Below are 8,231 nucleotides of genomic sequence, written 5' to 3' on the forward strand. Positions count from 1 at the left end.
GTTTCAGGTAAGAAAAATCTAAAAGAGGCCTCTTCTTCTTTTTGTGTGTATTACTAATTCAGCAAATGAACATTAGATTTTTATACTAGATGGAATTTTTGCCTGTAGTAGTTGTTGGAGAGTGTCTTCCTTTCTCAAACTTACTTTTCAGTATTTCTCTACTGCTTTTTAAAATGTCCTCATGCTGACTAATAATTTATTAACTTTTTTGATAGGCTAAGTCACTGATCCTCACCTCTAACCCCCCCCACCCCCCACCATCAAAGAGATATCTACTAAAACCTGGGAAGGTTAGCTGATGTGAGATATTTATTCAAAAGCACTAACTCATAGACTCCTAGAGCCTTCTGATAACACTATAAATATAGCTCAAAGAACAAGCAAAACCTGCTTGTAGGTCAAAAGCTGTTTTAAACTTCTACTATTTTTTAATTGAAGATTTGATTCTTGAGAAACTTCTAACCTCTCGGCTCCTAGGTTTGGCTTTGGATAGAACTAGGACCTGCAAGAGGACCAACAAGATCATTGACTATCTCTGACTTGAATATAAATATTTATCAAATGCTCTTTTTAATAAAATTACCACTGTGTTAGGTCTGGAGAGGATCAGCCCTGACAAGGGAAGATTTGAGGCCCCCAAGGACAAAGGCCGCGAAGCCTCATTTCCATCAAATTTTCCATCTCTGGTATCCTTGGCCAGGTCCTTTGACTATACAATTTGAAACAGCTATTCTCTCTTTTTGTTTTTGTCTTTGTTGTTTTTGAGCTGCGCTCTTGTGGTTGTTTTTATTGATTTGTGTTAATTTCTAACTTTACCTAAGTAGATACCATCAGATATCCGCTTAGGAATGTAGCGTGGAAATGCCATTCTTTTTCTCAGGAAACTTGATCCATTGAAAATGATTTAAATCAGTGGTCCTCAACCTTTTAGGCACCAGGGACCAGTGCTCCTATGAGAATCTAATGCTTGATGATCTGAGGTGGAGCTAAGGCAATGTTGCTAGCACTGCAGAGAGACTACAAATACAGGTGAAGCTTCACTTGCTCCCTGCCACTCACATTTTATTGTGCAGCCTAGTTCCTAACAGGACTGGTACTGGTCCGCAGCCCAGGGATTGGGGACCCCGACTTAAATGAACTCATTTGTATTTTGGTGGTGATGAAAGTAGTAGGAGAGTTGTGAGTGTTGAAGAATAAAGACATATTTTTCTTCACATGGTAATGATCATCAGGTTTATAATCCTTGATATTTATATAGAATGCTACAGTTTTAAATAACTTTCATATATAGTTTTACTTGATCATCATTTCCATTTGATGTCTTATTACTCTTTTTTTCTTTCTTTGTTAGGAAGAAGAGGGAAAATGTAGTAGAACATAGACTGAATAACATAACAGTGCTTTGTAGTTTCTTTGACAGAAATTTTTCCAGACATGAGGACAGAGGAGTTTGCCTCACCAGACTCTGCAGCAGTCCAGCATCAAAGGCTTAACAACGCACACCAAAAAAAAAAAAAAAAAAAAAAGATGTGACTCAGCCGTTTGCTGGTCAAACAAATATATCAGAAGTTGATGTGATAAATATAGTTTATTGAAGACTCCCTGAAAAGATCTATAAAATATGTTCATCTTCCATGTGCAAAATTTCCTGAAGAGAAACATATTTATGAATAATGTATCCTTGTTCATGTGGTCCAGGCCAGTGTCTTAACTCTTGAATTTAAATAGTTTTCATAGATGACCTTAAGAATTTAACATATGACTGTTTTTTCTCATATTGTTTGTGAAATAATCATGATTTTGATGGTAAACTTTATAGATAATCTGTTTATACAATGAAGAAAGTAGAACAGGAATCAATATTCCAATTTTGCTGATGAAAATTAGTTGATGATTTGCTTGTGATTGTATATGATTGTAGGTAAAAGAAAAAAAGATTTCGAGGTATATTGATTTAGTGGGCTTTTATTAAACTTTAGAGAGTGAGGTTTGGAAGACATACTATATTTAAAGATCAACAGCAGGGCACAATGAAACAAGGATTAGATTCACAGAGAAGAAAAGTAAGCTCTGGTTAGGTCATCTTGATTAAGTCTCTAAAACTTTCTACATCTTACTTTCCTTGTGTATAAAATAAGGGAATTTTAACTCTAAAAATTCTTAACAGCTCTTATTTTTATTACTACTAAACCACAAATACAGAGGAGACCACTATTAGAACAAGAGAAACAGCTTAGTGGCAATGATCCTGGACTAAATTAAAAAGAGAGGAGGTGGGGGCAGCTGAAGCAAAACTCCTGCAGAAAGAGATCTCAGTAGGTGTATGTTTAAGATTCTCTGGGTAAAACTTGCTTTCCCATGCCATGTTGCATCTATGGAGAAACTGGATTTATCTATGTCTGCATTATACTAATTCCAAAACAGTTTCTTTGTCCAGGATTATTATTATCATTAAGAAATCACAGGTACTTAATATAGATATATGACTATAGACATACGATATCTGTATTAGATATCCTACTGCATTTCTAAAGTTTTTTTTAATGGACATTATTAATATTTCAAAATATTTTGAAAACGAAGAAAAATACAACATAAATAGGACTGGGGAATGTACCAATATATTTTGATGCTTTCTGTGGATACATATAGTTATAATCATCTCTGCAATTCTCGTTAAAAAGGAGAACATCTTGGAGTTGTATGAAAACACAAAGATGGGAAATCAAATTCTACATTTGGATATCATAATTTCATTTTTTTTCTGCTAGGTGCATAAGTTTGAGATTATATCTGTCCTTCACTTGTATGAACAAGCAGGATTAGAAAACAAACAACCCCTTTGTCAACAGAAAGGTATAAACACACTAAATTACAGAAGCAGAACTGACTTCCCTTCAGGCTGATGCATATACTTAATGAAGGACACGTGCAAACTCAACCAGGAGCTAAACAAGTCTGTACAGTTCATGCTTCACGAACTTGGCTTAAAATACCTTTGTATAACTCTAAGATTATTTTGTCTGTAGATTCTTTTTAAGAACAATCTGAAAATGAAAGTCAAGCGCTCATGTACAATCCACCAAAATCTTGAATCTCAGAAGCTACTATGTTGTCCTCTTTTATCACAGCCAGGGTATTCCAGAAACCAGAGTGACCTTATCTGCTCAGGAAGAGGGGTGAGGTCAATGAGACACACAGATCCACATAAAAGTCTTCCATGCTGTGATTGGAATACATCTACTTCCCAAGGCACTTAAATATTTAAAAAATATGGTTATAAGTACACCACCTCAGATATAAATTCTTATCCACTTTGGATCCAAGATAGACTTAAATGCAATGTTTGGTCCTTTGTTCTCTTTGACTTTTATAATGCAGTACAAGTAATTGATCAAAATAAAAACCTGTCTCTTTCTCTACACCTATATCTAAGATTAGGTTTGGTTAGTTGAGCACAAAACAAATGAAATATTCTTCTGTTTTAAAAGTTAGCTTTCAGAATAACACAATGATCACTGTTTATTTATAAACACTAAGTGGTATTTACAAAAATAAAGCAATGTTCAACAAACTTAAATATTTTTAAATGAATTATTTATCCAATAAAGGAATGAAGAAATTTAAGTGGGCTTAAGAATGTGGCATGTTAAATAGGTATGTTATTTCTTTCATGATTTGGGTGGTCTTTAGACAGAATGTTGGTCATAACAGAAAAAAAAAATCACTGAATTTTTAATTAAAAAGAGTAATTGGGTTCTAGTCCTCACCACAATTTGACTTTGTGTGTCACTTAATGCAGATTCTGCTGTATCTTTTAAAATAGGAATAATGACACCTGTCCTCCCTACCTTAAAGAATGGATATAAGGATAAGTGAATTAGTGTAGGAGAAAGTGCTTGGCACATAATTAAGCCCTATATAAATTTTAAGGCAGACGTGATGTTGTTTATGTAAACAATGGCTTTTTTGGTTTCTTCCTCTGGATTGGTTTGCTTTGTCATGTCGATCTGGTCTAAGCAATAATTAACCTAGACCTTGAAAAGAGAATTGGGCTTGGAATGAGAATCATAAAACATATGAGTGCAGATGTATTCCAAGTCCTTAGTGGTCCAAAATAGCTGCCTTCTGCATAGTTCCAAGATATTATGCCCTCATTTTGGACATTTCCCAGAAGCAGATTGCCTTAGATTTTCCCTTCACCCACTATCTTTGGGAGGAGAGAATAAAAATCTTTTTTTTATTTTTTATTGAAATCTATGTGTATCTATATCAGCATATCAAGCAGCCTTCTGAAAATAGCTTGCATGCTTATTTTATTTTTATTTATTTATTTATTTATTTTTTTGACAGAGAGAGGCTTAGATCTTGAGCTTTATAAAATCCTATTAGATATGTATGGCAGATCTTATGTCCACATTAACAATAAGAAAACCTAGATGCAGGTTAGAAAAATGACTTCTCTAAGACCACAAAATCAGTCTTTTGTTGTCACAGATGATGTTGGGTAAGGTGGAAAGAGGATTAGAATTTCAATTCCTAAATTAAAGAAATATTTCTTATTCTACAGTATTTTATAGCTCCATAGTTTTGCTACACATTTATGTATTTTTACTGTAGCTGTGCCATCTACCTGACTTACCTGCCTCCTTTGCTTGTCTAAGACCTACTTGCTGAGTGCACCAGCATTACCTCCTCAGAGAAACATTCTCTTATGTGGTTAGGGGCCCCTCCTACATGCACTCATTTTTCTAACAAAACATTGATCACATTCCATTGCTCGTTGGTTTTCTTCTGCCTCACCCACTGGCCTGTGAACATCTTGATCATTCACAGAACAAAGTGCATAGTGGATAAATGAATAAACTTTTTATGTCATGAGAAATGATGTAGATCTAGCTGATTCTCAAGATCTACTTATATTTTCTATTAAATTGCCCCTAATTGTCTTTTCTTGGAGTTCAAAGTCTGCATCCTTTTCCTGATATCTGGGGATAAATACTCCCAAATTTCTACATACTTACTATTGTCTTCAGGAACAATCTTACCCTAGACTGGAGGTGTTTTTAAGGAATTTTAGCTTAACTATCTGTATTTTACCTTTACTTTTGCTATTTAGACTGGTTTATGATTCAGTGGGATGTTTGTTTGAAGTTCAACCCTGCAACATCAATACTTACACCTAAATTATCACTTCTGTATCCATGTGCTAGAATCTTGGTCTTGGTATACCAATCTGCTCCCACTGTGCTCTCCCTGATAAACTTCAATGTTCTAAACTTTTTTCAGTACTCTAAAATTCTTCTGAGTATGCCTCCACTTATGTACAATATATTTTTCCTCTTACTCATACCTAGTGGTCAGGAGCTCTGTCTCCTAAGGAAAGTTTTCTTAATGATGATTGTTTCCCTTCTTGTAGGTATTTTAAAAGCTAATCTATACATAAATTCTCTGTCACCGACTTTCACTTACCTGTTCATATATACTTGCTAATATGTATTGAACTTTCAACATCTCCCCTTTTCCATTCCTCATGCTAACTTCTTGCCTGGACTATCTCTGGTCAGTGTATGGAAATAATTATACTGATCTTTAAGGTCAAAACTCAAGCTTCATTTTCTCCAAAAAATTCCACAACTCACTTTTGTCCTCATAAACTTTATTATACCAAGCATGTCCTTCAGCCTACTTTGTCTGCATCCCTCCCACTCCAAGAATAATACATTCATATACAGCAGTACATCCACTTATAGAGTGTGTAGAATAACAATAACTAGTGTATGGCAATGAGAGAAACAATATAAAAAGATAGAGAAAGTTTTTTCCCCCACAGTGTCTCCTTCATTTATAGGTAAATGTGAACTCACCTTAAATTAGTCTCATCAAGTATTAAAACTGATAATAATAATTGGATGATTTAGGGTTAAACACATGTGAATTCATCTCCTTTCAAATAGGGTAAATGTAGATGAAAGTATTATCAGAGAATAATTTAGTAGGTTGGCTTACTAGACTCAAAGAAATAATATTGTTGATGTCATTAAAATAAATTAACCTATAAAACAATTATTTAGTATTCAAATGTGTTCTGTACCTACATCAATGAGACAGATAGTTAATATATAATTTATTAACCACAAAGATACATTTCTAAATATGTAAATACCCCTATAGAGTAATCTTAGAAAAACAAAATGTATTTATTTGTGATTAACTTTAATTTACATTTCTATTTTAAAGTTTAATTCAATAAGAATTCCATTACTTTTTCTTTTTATCCAAGGTTAAATTTTTTTCTGGGGAGTTCAGAATTCTGAGATATAAATTGAAGGTTCATTCCACACAATTACCGTAATTTAATTTTGCCTCCCAAGGGCAGGGTGATGGTTTTCTGCTAAAATACAACATGAGATAATAAAGAAAAACACCACTATGATTTTCTTGTGTGTAATCCAATTTAATGACATAACTATAGAAAGAGTTGTTTTTATGTATATATAAATTATGGACTTTAAGCGGTCTTCGTGGTCATTTCCCCCTCACAAGAGTATTTTCCCTTGCCAAAAGAAATGGAATAGAAGTAAACATAGTATTATGCAAAATGATAGGTCTGCTTTCTCTCTAGATTAATGGCAAGAGCCAGTTGGTATTTACTGACTTTTCTTCTTAATGGGTGGATAAAATCTGAAGCTGTGTAAATACAGAAATTATGTCTATTTACTCCCTGTGAGATATTTTAGTTTTTAAATTCTATTAGAAGACAAGTAGTCTTGGGAAAATTAAAATCCAGAAGTGTAGTATATTCTAAAAAGAAGCAATTTTACAGATCTCCTCTAAGTAATTGTGCATGTTTCTGTAATAGTCTTGACTCATTTAATAGGGTGTCCATGAATTATTTTAAATTTAAGAATTTTCAACATTCCTTTAAGTGTAATCTTATTTGTTGAAATATTGTTAGTCTTTTTATTACACAGTACGGATGTTTAAAATGTTAACATATTTTAATCTGTCAATATCTTCATGCTTACAAAATAATTATTGTCTTGCCTACAAAATAATTATTTGTTCTGAGATACTGAAAACATTCTGTAAATTTTTGTAAATTCCCCCCCGCAAATTTGTTCCAAATGTTTACTCTAGCTGAAGTTTATTGGTTGTTATTAAAGATATATTTCTAATTTTTTTCTACATTTTAATATAATTTCTTTATTTTTCAGTTATAGTCGACATACAATATTATATTAGTTTCAGGTGTACAACATAATGACTAGACATTTATATAAGTCACAAAATGATCACCCTGATTAATCTAGTTTCCATCTGACATCATACATAGTTATTACAATATTATTGACTATATTCTCTATGCTGTATTTTACATCCCTATGACTATTCTGTAACTAACAGTTTGTACTTTTTAATCACTTCCCCAGCTTCACCCATCTACCCAACCTCCTCCCATGTGGCATTCATAAAAATGTTCTCTATATTTATGAGTTTGTTTCTGTTTTGTTTGTTTGTTTATTTTGTTTTACAGATTCCCATATAAGTGAAACCGTATGGTATTTGTCTTTCTCTGACTTATTTCACTTAGCATAATACTCTCTATGGTCCATCCATGTTGTTGCAGATGGCAAGATTTCATTCTTTTTTTGTGGTTGAGTAATATTCCACTGTATATATGTATCCCTTTTTTTTTTTTTTTATAAATTCATCTATTGATGGACACTTGGGTTGCTTCCATATCTTGGCTATTGTAAATTACTCTGCAATGAATATATGGATGCATATGTCTTTTTAAATTAGTGTTGTGGATTTTTTCAGATAAATAGCCAGAAGTGAAATTACTGGGTCCTCTTTGTCTCTCGTTATAGTCTTTGTTTTAAAGTCCATTTTGTCTGGTATAAATATTGCTATTCCAGCTTTTTTTTTCTTTCATTTTCATGAAATATCTTTTTCTATCCCTTTACTTTCAGTCTGTGTGTGTCTTTCCATCTAGAGTCTCTTATAAATAGCATATGCAATGGCCTTGTTTTCTTATCCATTCAGCTTCCTCATGTCTTTTGATTGGAACATTTAATCCATTTACATTTAAAGTAATTGTTGATAGATATATAGTTATTGCCATTTTATTATTCATAATTTTTAAATCTTTTTCTCTTCTTTTCTTTTCTTTTCTTTTTTTTTTTTTTAGGCAAGGCAACCCTTGGTTGACCTCACAGATTGCAAAG

This window comes from Pteropus alecto, unplaced genomic scaffold, assembly GCF_000325575.1.
Source record: "Pteropus alecto unplaced genomic scaffold, ASM32557v1 scaffold21, whole genome shotgun sequence".
NCBI lineage: Eukaryota > Metazoa > Chordata > Mammalia > Chiroptera > Pteropodidae > Pteropus > Pteropus alecto.